The sequence below is a fragment of the Protopterus annectens genome, chromosome 2.part0 (assembly GCF_019279795.1).
Source record: "Protopterus annectens isolate FY-2018-M chromosome 2.part0, PAN1.0, whole genome shotgun sequence".
Taxonomy (NCBI): domain Eukaryota; kingdom Metazoa; phylum Chordata; order Ceratodontiformes; family Protopteridae; genus Protopterus; species Protopterus annectens.
In genome coordinates, this window is record NC_056728.1 from 1003989313 (window position 1) to 1004007288 (window position 17976).

Below are 17976 nucleotides of genomic sequence, written 5' to 3' on the forward strand. Positions count from 1 at the left end.
TTAACACATTCGTTTCCTATTGGGTTTACCAAATTAACAGATTTACTTCCTATTGGTTTTACCACATAAATACATTCACGTTCAACTGGGTTTATCAAATTAACAAATGTATGCATTTACATAACTATGAATGTATTTATCTGGCTAGAGCACTTATCCATCTGGATCATTTTACGACTCAGCCAGGGAGCATATAGCTTGAAGTAGAGGGGTAATGACAACATTTAACATTCCTCTTTATCATAAGACAGAACAGGTTAGACCAAAACCAACATTCTCTGTACACCATACTCCCTACCACTTCCTTTATTCCACCCCACCCCTGTATCCTCAAATGAACCTTCAAACTATATACTCACTGCTAGCAACTTCTTCTTAGGACCTGACTCCACATTAGTGTTAAAAAAACTTCTACTTGAACTCAAAATTTGCTCCACTGCAGCTGACAAACTCCCACCTGAATACCTAAAGATAATTGCTAATGCCACAGCATACCTAGTCCCTACCCTTATCAACAGATCAGAAGCTGAATCCTATGTACCATGACTATGGAAAAAGTCCTGTATTATCCCCCTCTTCATAAAGGTGGCATGTTGGATGACATATCTAATGTTTGACCTATTGCAATATTATCACCTCTCTCAAAAATTCTTGAAAGATAAATTCATAAGAAACTCCTCCATTATATTCTACAGTTTCAGGTTTTAACTGCCACCCAACACGGCTTCCACCCAATGTACAGTACAACTTCTGGCTTTGTATCATTCACTTATATCATAAACAAATACAAGGACTCATATAAACCTGGTTCCTCCTTATTCCTTAACTGTGAAAAGCCTTCATTACAGTTTCTCACCCTAAACTGATGTATAAACTATTTCACCTAGAACTATCCCCTTCTTCATTGTTGTGGTTTAGTAGCTATTTACCTAACAGACTCCACTCTGTAAAATTGCAGAATACTCTCTCTCTCTCTCTCTGTCTCTCTCTCTCTCTCTCTCTCTCTCTCTCTCTCTCTCTCTCCCTACTTGCAAGTCTCCACTGGTGTCCCCAAGGCTCTTTGCTTGGTCCCCTCCTGTTTAATATATTTCTCGATGGCCTCTATACTTCCATAGGTCCAGCCTATGTTATACGATATGCTGATGATTCCATACTTATATATGCAGCTAATAACCTGTCTCATTTCCTCCATACCATGCAAGAAGCTTTTTCCTCAGTTGAGAAACAGCTCCATAATGCCCAGCTACAACTCAAGCCTAAACAAGCACAAAGTTACTGTTCTTTTCACCTAATCACTCATTTCTAATAAAGCAAATTTCAAAATCTTTTGACTAAACAAAACTAAAATTAAAGCAGTCTGCCATACAAAACTTCTTGGCATAATTATAGATAATAACCTTAAATATGACCTGCATATTCAAAATAACATAAAAAGACTCACTGAAAATTAGAAAAGCTTTACATGCATAAAACCTTCCTTAGCAACACCACCAAAATCACTCTTGCCACTACCTACCTTCTCCCATCTCTCTTATACGATACATCCATCCTAACCAATCTTCAGGCTACAGTAAAAAATAAGCTGGAGGCAGGCTATAACAAGATTGGAAAATTTGTCACCAACAAAGAATACCACAGCCACCAACGTGTTACCTTTAAGGCTTTGAGTAGTTTCAGGCTACCTCCCCACTTAGAATACATACATCTCAGACTCATTCGCACCCTTATTCGCAAAGCCGACGGCTGCCCTGCTGTTGCTCCTGTTCTCCTTTCCTACTATGATGAACCTCCACTGGACCAGTAATCAAAGATCTACAATCCTCACTACTGGCACCAGTGGAAGATATTCACTGGGAGGATGACAAGTACACACACAGTATTTCCAGATGCAGCTCTCTGCATGAAATGCAATTTCCCTTCAGAGCACACAGAGACCACAGTCAGTCTGGTGCTGGTTCCACCCTCTTTCTCCAGATGCCCAATAAGACTCCTCAGTGACACAGCTATAGAGTTGAGATCTCACCTGAGTGACCAAGCCAAATCCTACCAACACCCTCTCTGTCCAACCAGTGCTTTGTGTCCCTGCCCAAGTAGCTGACATACACACTCTTTGAGGTTAGAATTATACACACACACACACACACACACACACACACACACACACACACACACACACACACACACACACACACACACACACACACACACACACACACACACACACACCTGGGAAAGGCTGGCACAGGTTTACTAGCTATGCCTCCTTCTGTCCAGACTATAAGGTGGTTACCACTGCCACCAGTCAACAACTTATCAACTACTTTAAGGCCCTTAACAAAGGGTGTCAAATCTTACTGTGTAATATTAATACAAATGGTACTTTGACCAAGAACAAGACACAGTGTCAGCAAATAAATATGCAAGTACTCTCAAAACTTAAATATCTCTACATAGATCAGTCACAATGAAATGTTTAAATATATTTAATAATAAATAATATGAGAACAAGAAAATACTAAATATACACAGTGACATCACAGTTCAAAATGACAGGAAATATTTAAAATAACATTGTAGCACTGTCTCAAATAAGAAAAGTAAAACATCTAAACTAAACTTTACTATATTCCTGACTATATCTAAGAGAATTACACTGTTTCCTAGTAACTTACTTCATTAGAGAAAGCCAGATGTTGTGATGAGCAAAAGGCTTCACAAATACTTGAATTTCCATCACTAAATAATGCTGTAGACACAGATTTATTACTCAGTTCTTCCTCTAGCTCTGGAATAATCTTCCATTATCTATAAACTAGTGCAATACCCTCACTTTCTTTAATCCATAAATTAATTCTGGTCCTGACTTGTTTTACCCTCCTGAAGGCAGGAGATACCCTTTGATGGTTTGCACTGGAAAGGTGACTATGGTCCATGGACTGACTCTGTCTTTTTAGCTCAATGACCTCTATGAAATGGGAACCAGTCTTGTTTTCAAACCATGAGCTGCTGATATTCATTTCTGCAATCACTAGTGTGTAACTAGCCAGCTTTTCCCCTGCCACATGATGGTGTGACCTTGGAGTTAATAGTTTGCAATGCCAGGAACTGAGATTGTGTAGTATAAGGGAAGGTGCATTCAGGGGTGTAAGTGATTCTGAAATACAGGTCAGAAAGTGGCACAACGATTTCATCAGTTACTGCAAAAAAAATCCAAGTAGTGAACTTTTTTTCACAGTTTGTTTCAAAGGCAATATTCCAGGCTCCCTGATGTCTGCATAGATTTGATCTAGCTATTGAAAAATGAATTCCAAGATATGTTTTTATATACACAAGAAAAAAATCAAACTGCGGACAAAACTGTTAATTACAGGTTACAACTTGTTCATAATATATGTGACAAAAATCTAACTTCAAAAAGCTACTTAAAGAAAATGACAAAAATGCTGTGTTGTAACAATGATCTGAAAGCTAAACTCAACAATATGGCTGCAAAATGTCTCATCAGACTTCCAGGACATAAACATGCAAGCTCACAGTGTTAAAAGAATCCATCTTTACTCTTAGACCCCTTCACTGGCAGTGCTTTTAATGTTTGAAACCCCTGCCTCTGTGGACTAAGATCCTTTGCTAGCTTTTGAAATCTTTTGATCTGATATCTTCAGAGAAAACAATTATATTTCCTAAATTATGCGCTACGAATAAATTATCCATAGTCTTCCTTTGCTACTAAATGCTATTCCCCTAAGTTTTAAAATGTTTTGTCACAGATGTTTTGTTACCATAACCACAGGAAGACATCTAAACGTAGAGTGTGAATATCTTAGGATATTAAGTAGTACATCACAGCAGGGTGTGAATAATTCATAGTTTACTAAAGTGGGGGCAGTATCATTTGGTCAAGAGGGTGCAGGTCAGTCTGCATTATTGACAAAAAAGAATGTATTACCTTTTAAAAATAAGGCCGTTGTATAATGCAAACTTCATCTCAGGTCTGACTCTCTTCACCGTTGTCACAAGCACTGGTCAGTAGAGATGGTCTGATGACGTACTTTCAGTGCTCGTGTTCATATATCTGGTAGCACATTTGTAATTTATCTTTACAATATAATAGCTGTCCCTGTAAGCATGGCATTATGAATCTCCCATAAGAAGTACACATTATGCATGTATGGAAGTCAAATCAGTAACTCTTAATAGATAATTATAACTAATGGCAAAGGCGCTACAGTTATCTGGGCAACATATCATCTGGAAGAATGACAAATGGAAGAATGTCAAAACTTTGAATTCAAATGAAGGAAATCTTAAATATACAAACTAGTAAGCAGAAATACAAAAACCTAACGCTTGAGATTCCATACGTAGTCATAGTCTATAATAGATATATAAAAAAACTAAAAAATGCAGGCAAATTCTATGTGTTTTGAAGGGGGCTGCCCTCAGAAGCTTCAATGGTGGGGTATACTCCCACCACTGCCTGGTATATACATTAGCTCTTAGACTGCAATGTTTTACAGTAGAATGAATATATATTTAGTCATTAAATATGTTGACCTTGAAGTTACTAAGTGCAGAGTCCAGGGTATGAGAGTGCAGCCCCAAAGCTGAGTAAGGGAGTGGAGGTGTAAAAGCCCCCAGAAAAATATTTTGCCGTTTGAATTATATATTTAAGCCACTATGTGTTACTTGGTAGATTGCTATAAACTGCTGCTGAGTTTTGTTTCTATCACTTCTAATTTGACTGTAAGTTGTTTCTACCAAATAAAAATTTAGCTGTACAAAGCACAAAAAAGTCACGGTAAGTGTAGATGGATCCAGGAAAAATGCAACAGAGTGTAACAAAAGTCTAGTAATTACCACAAATATATCCAATGATCCAACCAATGCGTACGGAAGCCACTGAGTCAAACCATGAATTCACATAAAGTACTTTTTATTGCAAGGTGAAAGCTTCGTGGAGTAACAAACACTACTTCATCAGACCTTTCAAAGAGATAAAACAATATCAAACCTTTATATAAATCCTCCTATCCTAATTAACCTATTAACATAATCAAATAATTAACAAATAAATAAACAAATAAATACAATGAAATCCATACTGCACAAGCAGTGGTATAGCAGTAGGTTGAAATACACAACAAATAAGTGCACCACAATTAACAAATTATACAGCAATAAGTGCAACATAAGCAGTAGTGCGATGTGGGTTTAAGTGCCTAAAAATGCAGCTTAGTGGTAGATCAGCAAGTGAATATAGTGAAGTGATACAGTTGCTAAGAAAAAATAGGGAGAATGTAGAATTAATATGGGCAGAGGCACTGTGTACATATGTACATAAATATGTGTTGCATTGCAAATAAGTGACAGTTACAACTAATGAAGTAAGGGGGAAAGTAACAACAGGGCATTAGTTATGTGATATGCCCTGTATTATAACACTTACATTCAAAATGCTTCAGCAGTAACTTTTAACTATTTAATCTGCCCACAAGAGTGTCACTTAACAAATAAAATGTAATCCTTGGAATTCAGAAAGACACCACTGGCACTAACTGGCTGGCATAAGATTATCACTTAGTATAATAACAATAAACCCTTGATTCAAAGACACTGGAAAGGCACACTAAGAAACACATTAGCAGCTAATTGCAATGTTCTTGCCATATATATTGTGGTCGCACAAGCACTTCCAAACACATACAAACACACAGATACAGGCACACACACACAAACACACACACGCACACACACACACAGTTCCTTCAAGATTAGACAAGTAACTGATGGGGCTTATAACTGAATGTTTTACCTAAAATATTCATCCAAAATACTCTTAGCAAAGAGGACTGAGACTGCAAACTGCTAAGGACTCCAGGAATATTCTGAGAAATGGCATCTCAGACTTTGTTTTTCAGCCATTCAGTCTCTGTATTTCAATTAACCAGACACATTCTGCACTAAAACTGTTAATTAACCAGATGCATTCTGCACTAAAACTGTTAATTACCCAGATGCATTCTGCACTAAAATTGTTAATTAACTGGATGCATTCTACACTAAAACTGTTAATTAACCAGACCCATTCTGCACTAAAACTGTTAATTAACCAGATGCATTCTGCACTAAAACTGTTAATTAACCAGACGCATTCTGCACTAAAACTGTTAATTAGCCAGACACATTCTGCACTAAAACTGTTAATTAACCAGATGCATTCTGCACTACAACTTTAATTAACCAGACACATTCTGCACTAAAACTGTTAATTAACTGGATGCATTCTGCACTAAAGCTGTTAATTAACTGGATGCATTCTACACTAAAACCGTTAATTAACCAGACCAATTCTGCACTAAAACTGTTAATTAACCAGATGCATTCTGCACTAAAACTGTTGATTAACCAGACGCATTCTAGACTAAAACTGTTAATTAACCGGATGCATTCTGCACTAAAACTGTTAATTAACCAGATCAATTCTGCACTAAAACTGTTAATTAACCAGATGCATTCTGCACTAAAACTGTTGATTATCCTGACGCATTCTGCACTAAAACTGTTAATTAACCAGATGCATTTTGCACTACAACTTTAATCAACCAGGCACATTCTGCACTAAAACTGTTAATTAACTGGATGCATTCTGCACTGTTTGTCTTTTCAGCTTTTCCTGGTTAGGGGTCGCCACAGCAAAACTCCGGTCCACTAATGATTGTCAGTAGAGTTTCACAAACACTGAGGTGCCAGCTCAACAACCAACCTTCAACGAAGGCACGCCCACACCCATTTATGCATGTCTTTCGAATGCCACCCAACCACGGGGAGGACATGGACACTCCACACAGAAGGCACTCTCCGCACTCTAGCCGAGAATCAAACAGGAGAATCTCTTGCTGGGAGGCAACAACACTACCGCTGCACCACCACGGCTGTCACGGATGCATTCTGCACTAGAGCTCTTAATTAACTGGATGCATTCTGCAATAAAACTGACTAAAACCAGTCATATTCTGCAGTAAAACTGATAATTAACCAGACACATTCTGCACTAAAAACGTTAATTAACCGGATGCATTCTGCACTAAAACTGTTAATTAACTGGATGCATTCTGCACTAAAACTGTTAAATAACCAGACTTACTCTGCACTAAAACTGTTAATTAACCAAATGCATTCTGCATAAAACTGTTAGTTAACTGGATGCATTCTGCACTAAAACTGTTAATTAACCTTAACCAGATGCATTCTGCACTAAAACTGTTAATTAATCGGATGCATTCTGCACTAAAACTGTTAATTAATCGGATGCATTCTGCACTAAAACTGTTGATTAACCAGATACATTCTGCACTAAAACTATTAATTTACCAGATGCATTTTGAACTAAAACTGTTAATTAACCAGATGCATTCTGCACTAAAACTTTAATTAACTGGATACATTCTGCACTAAAACTGTTAATTAACCAGACACATTCTACACTAAAACTGTTAATTAACCAGCCGCATTCTGCACTAAAACTGTTAGCCAGATGCATTCTGCACTAAGACTGTTAATTAACCAGATGCATTCTGCCCTAAAAACTGTTAATTAATCAGATGCATTCTGCATAAAACTGTTAATTAACCGGATGCATTCTGTACTAAAACTGTTAATTAACCAGATGCATTCTGCACTAAAACTGTTAGTTAACCAGATGCATTCTGCACTAAAACTGTTAATTAACCAGATACATTCTGCACTAAAACTATTAATTAACCAGATGCATTTTGCACTAAAACTGTTAATTAACCAGACATATTCTGCACTAAAACTTCAATTAACCGGATACATTCTGCACTAAAACTGTTAATTAACCAGCCGCATTCTGCGGTAAAGCTGTTAATTAACCAGATGCTTTCTGCACTAAAACTGTTAATGAACTGGAAGCATTCAGCATAAAACTGCTAACTGACCGTATGCATTCTGCATAAAACTGTTAATTAACCAGATGCATTCTGCTCTAAAACTGTTAATTAACCAGATGCATTCTGCACTAAGACTGTTAATTAACCAGATGCATTCTGCACTAACCAGATGCATTCTGCACTAAAACTGTTAATTATCCAGATGCATTCTGCACTAAAACTATTAATTAACCAGCTGCATTTTGCACTAAAACTGTTAATTAACCAGACATATTCTGCACTAAAACTTCAATTAACCGGATACATTCTGCACTAAATCTGTTAATTAACCAGCCGCATTCTGCAGTAAAGCTGTTAATTAACCAAATGCTTTCTGCACTAAAACTGTTAATTAACTGGATGCATTCAGCATAAAACTGTTAACTGATCGTATGCATTCTGCATAAAACTGTTAATTAACCAGATGCATTCTGCTCTAAAACTGTTAATTAACCAGATGCATTCTGCACTAAGACTGTTAATTAACCAGATGCATTCTGCACTAAAACTGTTAATTATCCAGATGCATTCTGCACTAAAACTGTTAATTAACCAGATGCATTCTGCACTAAAACTGTTAATTAACCAGACGTATTCTACACTAAAACTGTTAATTAACTAGACACATTCTGCACTAAAACTGTTAATTAACTGGATGCATTCTGCACTAAAACTGTTAATTACCCGGACGCATTCTGCACTAAAACTGTTAATTAACCAGACGCATTATGCACTAAAACTGTTAATTAACTGGATGAACTCTACACTAAAACTGTTAATCAGATGCATTCTGCACTAAAACTGATGCATTTTGCACTAAAACTTTTAATTAACCGGATCCTTGCTCTGCATGAACATTGTTTAGACTGTAGCCATGAAGATGATCTTAAAAGACCAGTCTCTGCAGTTTGGGAAGCACCATGTCATAAAGGGATCCCTATGTGTTTCTTTAGTTTTTCTCTTTGATTTCACACTGGTAGGTATGTTTAACTACTCTGCAGCTAGTGCCTGCCTTCGCCACTCGAGTAAACACTCATCCTCCAAAAATTCACACCCTAAAATCAGTTTGCAATCTCTCTAACTTCTCTAGTGACAGATTTAATGACCTACCACACAAAATATACTGGTTCCCCTAAAGGTACGGCCACTAGACTGCTTCCTAAAACTACTTGGCACCGTAGCTCCAGTTCAAACCAAAATAATTAAAACAATCTCTTGCCCTGGCTAACTAAGAAAAGTAAAAACCTAATTAAAAATAGGGTTGCAGCCTGAGTTCTATGGAAACAAAGTAACAAAGAACAAGATCTACTTACTTTTTAGCAACTACATAATCAAACAAAAAAACTACTGTAATTACCAAAGACAAACTGCTCTACTATAGTCAAATGCAACAAAAACATACAGCTAATCCAAAAAAATTCTGGTCCACTATCACAACTCTTCACCCTGGAACAAAAAAGGAATCCAAGGTTTCACTAAATGCCCCTCCTTCTCAAATTGCTAATGACTTTAACTTCCACTTCATAAAATCAATAACTGATCTTATCACCAAATCCTTTGTTACCTGCCACTCTTCCCCCTTATGCACCCCTAATTCTCCACATTCACCAGAACCAGAACCCACTCATCCTCATTACCCCCATAGCTAAACTAAAATACCTTCCAAGGACCATCCCACATTCACTCTTCAACCAGTATCTTCAAGCCTCATAAGAAGGTTACTGCACAAATTCAAGCCCTGCTCTACCTCTGCTGACAACCTCCCTCCTGCATACCTAAAACTAGCAGCTGACTCCATTGCATACCCAGTCAATATCCTGATCAGTCAAGGCATATCTGAGTCCACAGTACCTAATATCGGGAAAAAGTCCCATCATCCCTATCCACAACGGAAGTAACTCCACTGAGGTTACAAACTTTTGACCTATAGCCATTCTTTCTCCACCTCTAAAATACTGGAAAAATGTATTCATCTTCATCTCATGAATTGCTTACAGCTTAATAACCTCCATACAAACACACAATATGGTTTTCATTACGGCCACAGCACTACTACAGCCCTCCTTGCCTTCACCGACCTTGTAAACAGAGCCAGAGATTCAGGTTGCTATGTATCTCCACTATTTTTTGACCTCTCTAAGGAATTCGATGCCATGTCTCACTCACTTCTCCTGAAAAAGCTCTTTAACCTAGGAATCATCCCTCCTATGCTAAATTGGTTCCACAGTTACTTAAACAATCGAGAACAAGCTGCAAAATGGACAAATGTTATCTCCCCCTTTCTAGCGAATCCCAATGAAGTCCTACGGGGATCCATCCTAGGACCCCTACTTTTTAATATTTTTACTAATGACCTCTGTAGAGCTTCTACTAGTGGTATACTCATCTAATATGCTATTGACTCCACTATAATTTGTACTTCTCACACACTATCCCAGCATCTTTCCAATACTCAATAAAGTTTCTCCGCTATTGAATCCTGGCTTACTAACTGCCAGGTATGCTTCAATCTAAAATAAATAAATAAATAAATAAATAAATAAATAAATAAATAAGCTGCTTCTTTTTCAACCAAAAAATGTACTTTTACTCTAATTAACTTCAAATTATCTCTGCTGATATCACCACCATTGAAAGTGTCCAGCACACCAAGTTACTGTATGCAGTTATTAATGATTACCATTGGTTTGATCTTAATATTTAACAAAACATGAAAAACCCACCAGAAACTTGGCACACTCTACAGAAACACACACACACTAACTTTCTCTTCCAAAATCAGCATTGCTAAAACTTCCTTCTACCCTCCCTGCTGTACGGAGCTCCAATTATTACCAATTTCTAGAGCTCCTCTAAATCCAAATAGGAACAGTGCTATAATAAAGTGGCCAAGTTTTCCAGTGACTCAAAAACTAGAACTCATCACTGTTTGTCACTAAAAAGTTTATCTGGCTAGAATTCTCCAACTACTTACTATATATACAACTTCTTACACTCCACAACATAGTCTACAAACCCCTAGCCTGCCCAGCACTAAATAGCATCATTACACTATTCAACCCAAACATAACACCTAGGTCCACAGATAAAGAATTGCTCTCTATATACAAACCCTCTAAGATAGCTGGACAAAGGCTCTACTCCCACTGTGTTGCAAAAGCATGGAAGGTTCTTCCACTAAAAGCGAAAACTACCACTAACCTACTTGCCTTTAAAACTATACTGAAACAACACATGCTTAACTCCTGGCTGTGCCCTGACCCAGGCTAATCTATTCTCCATATAAGACTGTATTTCTCTTCTACACCCCTTTCAGTCTGTATCTGTTACTTGCATATCTATTTCACCTACTCGAATATTTACCATCTGCCTTATATCGATGTAACTGCTTATTGTAATTCAGGAATTTTGCTGCTATCTATGTATAAAGTTTTATTGTTTTCTGTGTTGTACTTGTAACTCATTCAAAGAAAAAAACATTGTTTCCTGTATAAAGATTGCACATGTCTGTATGTAACTGGAGCTTTTCTCCCTGTGCCGCCGCCAAAAATGGGTTCTTTCTGACCCAGTCGGACCTTCCCAATAAACAAATGTCAAATAAATAAGTAAATAAATAAAATGTAATAGTCCTGGGTTTGATTCACTTAATTTAACCAGAGAACAATCTTCACCTCAGAAAAGTTGAGCATGTGCATTGTAGACTTAACATGGTAGAGATATAAATAAAATAAAATAATAAATAAAACATGGGACAATCAGGCAGAGTAACCACACCATTATGATGAATTTCTACAATTTCCATTTCAAATTGTAGAATTAAAAGTAGGTATGCTGTTACACCTCATCAGATGAGCAATGTTCTCTGTACTACCCAAAACAGTTGTGTACAGCTAAAGGGAATGCAAAAACAAGTATATGCATTCTTGGGAACCTGACATATTTATACTTCCATATTAAAGGTCCTTGAATTCTAGTATCTGGTTGCATTACTTCATCAGTCTCTGTGTGCCAATGTTCACCTTGACTTCTGCAGACTGTTCATAAACATAACACTTTAACAATGTCTTGATCTATACACAGGTAATAATAACATGTTGCACAACAGCTCTGAGAGGGCATACTGATAGTATGTTTGTAGCTTCATCATGAAGGTTTTTTTAATATTTGTATTTCAAAAAAGATAAAACATCAATTGAAACGTGAGGAACTCTCTACACATTTAAAAAGAACAACTGTGTAAGAATTTACCATAACAGGAGATGTCCTACTGATCATTGTTGCAGTGTTCTTAACCAGTGGGTTATCACTATTCTTAACCAATGGGTTATCACTATTCTTAACCAATGGGTTATCACTATTCTTAACCAGTGGGTTATCACTATTCTTAACCAGTGGGTTATCACTATTTTTAACCGATGGGTTATCACTGCTGATGTCTGGCTGGGATATCACAGCTTACCTTCCCAGGATCATACATCTGATGGGTGACCTCAGCTCACAAGTGTAGTGGTATACAGATGTGCCTGCATGACTCCTCAGATTATCTCCAAGCCAATGGCCTGAAGACCCCTGAGAAAGAAGTGCTCGGCTAGGAAGGGAGAGAATGAAGTAATGATGAAGACCCCTTGCTCTAGGATACTGTCCATAAGGAAGAAACAGAAGGAGACAGGAGAGAATTAGTAGAAATAACCATACAGGGGAAGGAGGGTGGGAAGGAATACTGCAACAGTGATCCATAGGACATCTACTGTTATGTTAAGTTCTTACACAACTGTACTATGTCCTGACTGAAATCACTGTTGCTGTATTCTTAACAAATGGGTGATTCCCAATAATAAAGAGAATGTAAGGATGACTGGCTAAAAGGCAGCAGAATTATCCAAGAGACCAGAAAGCAGTGACCAAATGAAGGCAGCTCTACACATTGAAATAGCATCAATCCTGTAGTGCTTAGTGAATGTGTGTACAGAAGATCAGCTGGACACTTCCAGTATGGCCTTTGCATCAACCCTTTTGTAAACGGCCCCAGGGATGCCACTGCCCTGGTAAAATTAGCTTGTGGGCATGAGGATAAGGATTTGCCATGCAGAGAGTGACAAAAGGAGATGGCCTTAAAAATTCAGCTTGCAACAATTTGCTTAGATTCTGCTCGACCCAGTTTTGAGTTTATGAAAGACATAAACAGTTGTTCAGACTTTCAAATGGGTTTGGTTTTCTCCAGATAGAATATTAGTTGTCAGTGAATGTCTTAAGAGTGTAGGTGCCTTTTCCCTCGATTCTGTGGATTAGAAAAGAAAGTTAGAAGGTTTATGGCCTGATTGAGAAACATCTTGTTCACTACTTTGGGAATGAATGAAGGCCTAGTAACATTGTCCTATTGAAAAATAAGAAAGGGAAGAATGGCTGTGAGTGCCTGACGCTCTGAAACTCTCCTAGCTGAAGTGAGAGCCAGAAGAAGAAGGAGAATAGTTTTCCAGATGCAGAATTTGAGATTTGATTATGCTTATAGTTCAAAAAGAGATAGGGTAAGACTTTCTAGTAAAAAGTGGGGTCCCAAAATGGGGTTATAGGCTTCCTTCGTGGTCTAGGATGCAGAACCTAATGCAGGGATTGCTTGACCTAAGGTCTAGATATAAATGGGAGATTGAGAGGTAAACAGGCAGATATGGTGTACAGGTGGACTTTGATGGATGAAGAGGCCACACCTTTATGCATGAGCTCACACAAAGCCTCTGATCTGTTCGGGTACTGTCCATTCCTAATACACCAAATTGAAAATCTCTTCCATTTGGCTATGTAGGATTTTCTAGTGTTGGGTCTGTTGGTTTCTTGTGGAACCTGAATCACATCCTCTGAGAAATGCTGCCTGTAAGGAATTAGAACCTTATCGTCCATATGGTTAGATTTAGGAATGACAAGTTGGGGTGTAGTAGAGACCCCTTCTACTGTGTGATGAAATCTGCTTGAAGGGGTAGTTTGTAATATATGGTACTGGCTAGATGAAAAACAACAAGAAACTAATTCTGTCTTAGCTAAAAGGGAGTCACCAGCAAAAGTTTTTCTTTTTTTTTTTCATTTTGGGTCTTTAGAAGAACTCTTGGAATGAGAAGTAGTGGGGTGGGGGAGGGGGAGGAGGCATAGAATAATTTCCCTGTCCACTGAAATGAGAAAGCATCTGTCCTCCTGGCTGAGGGTGAAGGTCCCCAGTAGAGAAAAGGGGAAACTGCTGTTTTCTGTGAAAAACAGGTCTATCTGAGATGTACCCCAATGTTAAAGGATGCCCAAGAAAACCTGTTTGTTCAGGGTCCATTTGTGAGGGTTCTCTAAGGTCCTGCTTAATGTGCCTGCCAGCACATTGCCTTTTGATGGAATGTGGATATGAGCAAAATGCTGTTCAGGGTTGCAAGGTCTCAGGCTCTTTGTACCAATCAACAAAGTTGGTATGATCTGGTCCGCCCTTGCTTTTTATGTACCACATGATGGTTGTGCTGTATGTGAACACTTGTAAGGGGACCCAGTTTCCAGACATGAGGAACAACTTGAAGAGCTTGGAGGAGGACCTTCATCTCCTTCAAGTTGATGTGTTCCTTTAATATTTTTGGTTGTCACCTGCCTTGTACATGTTGGAGCCCTGTCCAGCCCCCTCATACCTCATCTGAGGTATCTGTACACACTTCCTAAATTGGGGTTGGAGGAGTGAAGGAAAGTCCTGGATTGTGTGTCACCTGGTCCTTCTACCATAGCAATTCCCTTTTGTGGCAAGGCAATAGAAGAATCATTGTGTCTATTAAAGTGTGAGAATGATGGGACCCCACTGTTTTCAGCTACCACTGGATTTTCCTCATATGCAGTTTGGTTAGAGAAGCATTTGGATAGTAGCAGCCATAAATCCCAGAGTCCTTATGATCTCCCTGGCTGAGCATTTAGTGAAGGAGGCAAGGCAGTGAAAGTAGTTTGTCAGGATCTGCACTTTTCCTGAAGTAGGTAAACCTATATCTTTTTGTATACAGTCTGCAGCCCAGAAAAACTAGGATCTGAGCTTACTGCAGAGAGGACTTCTTGTAGATGATGATGAACCCCAACTGAGACAGGATGTGAAAACTGTGTAAAGTTAGATGAAGGCTGCCAGCCTAGCCAGATAGAATTTTGGAGATTACATTAATATTTACATATGACAGAGTTAACTACAGGCTTGTTGTTTTAAATGGTAAAAATTGTGTTACATGTGGAACTGGAAAAAATGTAACAAAATTGCCCTCTACTGACCAAGTAAAGCATGCTGTGACCTTTTAATGTTAAAACATGGCTTCAGCAGGTCTAGATGAAGGAAGTCTTGCTATTGTTTTAAGGCCAGAGTTAATGGCCAGAATTTGCATGCATAAATGTCCTTAATGGCTTTGCCTCCTGACCTGGTGTGAGCTTACTAAAGAATGTAGCCTGTTAGCCTGGGAACCCCAGGAAAGTGTGAAGTATGATGCAGTGTGAATCAGGACTGTGATATCAATTTAAACAGAGAGAATTAGAGAGCATTAAGCATTTTTGTCTTGAGCATCCAACTCATCAGCACTGTCTTGCGCAATATGTAAGTTTATATTAGACTTGTCTTTTCTCTTAGAAATAACTAGAAACTAGAAATATTAGACTAAGTGTTTTTCTGCGATGTCAGAACTGTACTACTGAATTATTTTAAGTATTTCTCTGTGATCTCTGAACTCTTGACTAGCACTGTGTAGTAAAAAATATTGTCTTGTGTTTTGACTATTTGTTATTAAATATTTTAAACCCTTTCAACTGTGGCTGTTTTTGTAGAGATGATTTAAGCTCTTTAGAGTACTTGTATGCCTTTGGTAAAATAGTACAAAGCCACTCCAATAGCTTTAGTCCTGGGCTATACTACCAATTGGATAATAATACTGCATAGCAATAATTGGACACCCTTTTAAGGGCCTTTGAGTAGCTGATAAATATTAGTGGGTGGTGGCAGCTGGTGCTACCATATATTCTGGGAAAAAGGGGTACAGCTGGAGAACCTGTGCCAGCCTTCCCCTGGAGTGTCTGTGTGGTTGTATAAACTCTTCTCAAAATGTGTGTGTGTGTGTGTGTGTGTGTGTGTGTGTGTGTGTGTGTGTGTGTGTGTGTGTGCGTGTGTGTGTGTGTGTGTGTGTGTGTGTGTGTTTGTGTGAGCTACTTGGGCAGGGACACGAAGCACTGGTTGGACAGAGAGGATGCTGTAGGTTTTAGCTTGCTCACTAGGCTGAAATCTGGACCCTATAGCTGTGCCAGTGGGGAGTCTTATTCGGGACATGGAGAGCAAGGGATTGACCAGTCCCAGACTGACTGTGATCTCTGTGTGCTCTTAAGGGAAATTGCACTTTACTGTGTACGTTTCTTATCCTTTCCTCCTATATAAGATGCCCTTCACTGGTCTTAGTGGTGAGGATTGAGACTTCTTGATTGCTGGGTCAAGGCACGAGTGTCACACAATATGTTGAAGGAAAACTGCAGGTGCTGCAGAAGAATCTGTGGTGAGGTAGTTTGGATCAACAGACTAAGGAGAAAAAATCTGTATTCTCTGGGTTTGACAGAGGGAAATCACTGGCACCAGACACCTTATGAAAACTCTTAAGGCTGTGGAGAGCCCAAAAGGTAAATCAATAAACAAAGTGAGATGGCTCAGAACAAAACCTGAGGAATCTTCTGCAAGTGGAGGGTAAGGGTGAGTAGGTATATAGAGATAGACAGCTTACAGATCTGGAGACAGCAGAAATGCCTAAGGTAGTATGAAAGGCTGCAGTGTGTCCAATGAGAGCATGTGGAAGGTTTTCACTTTTATGAAAGTGTTTAGTAAGGCAAGATCAATATAGGTCTCCACTGCTCTTCTTTTCTTGGCACTAGGAAAAGTCATGAGTAAAACCCCTTCCCCCAAATTCTTTGGACACCAGTTGTATTGTTTGCAATTCTTGTAGAATGTGTGAAAGCAGAATGATTCAGTTGTGGGGAGTGGAAGATATATCAGTTAATGGTGGATTCTCCGTCCAAGACATAGCATAGCATAGCATAGCCCTTTTTATTTTAGAATGAACCCACTGGTCTGTTGTAATCTTTTCCCAGATGGTAAAAGACTGGGTATGCCATTTTGAGAGGGGTAGGGCAAGGCTGGGGAGTAATTGGGAAAGAGTCTGTAGGTAGTCACTGAGATTTTTGCCCAAAGGGAAGTCTCCCAAAGGAGGAATCCATCCATGTTGTTTCCAGGAATCTCCTTCTGGGTGCCTTCCTGTGTTTCTGACTAGGTCTAAGATCCCTTCTGACAAAAGAGGTGAATTTAGTTAGGTAATTCCTCTGGTATCTTGGTACAGAGGTTAGCAGAAACTGTCTATAGTCCTTCATAGTTTTTCTCCTGTTCCTGAAGAGTTTTGAAAAGGTCAGTTGTGTATGGGCCAAACAAGAAGTTCTTGTCTAAAGGAAAATCAACAACTGTTGCTTTAAAGTCATTGGGCAAATGTTGGTTGTGCAGGCATGCATACCTCTGGATGACACAGCCAGTCACAGCTGCCCTGGATGAAGACTCTATAGCATCATAACTACATTTAATGCTGAACCTGGTTACTTGGGTAGCCTGACTAAATAAGAACAGCACTTGCTGTTTAGGGTCAGCTCCCTGTGGATTCACCACTACCTTGTGTAAGGAGTTGAGGATGGATATCAAATACTGGGTTATCTCAGTTTGGTAATTAATAGCCCTGAGTGCCAAAGCAGAGGAAGCATAAACCTTTTTACCCCACCTATCCACAGCCTTACTAGCTTTGTCAGAAGGGAGGGCATTTTTAAACAGAAACTTAAGATCATAAGTAACCTTATAAAATCTGTCAGGCCTTTTGGAGGCAGGAGGCTGTGAGTCTGGGGTAGCTGAAGTGGATTAAGAGGCATCTAAAAAGCTTCAAGAAATGGATGAACTGGGGAGGTGGCTGGAATACTCATTTCCAAGAGTTTATAGTATATTTTCTGGACTTCTGAGATTTACCTAGAC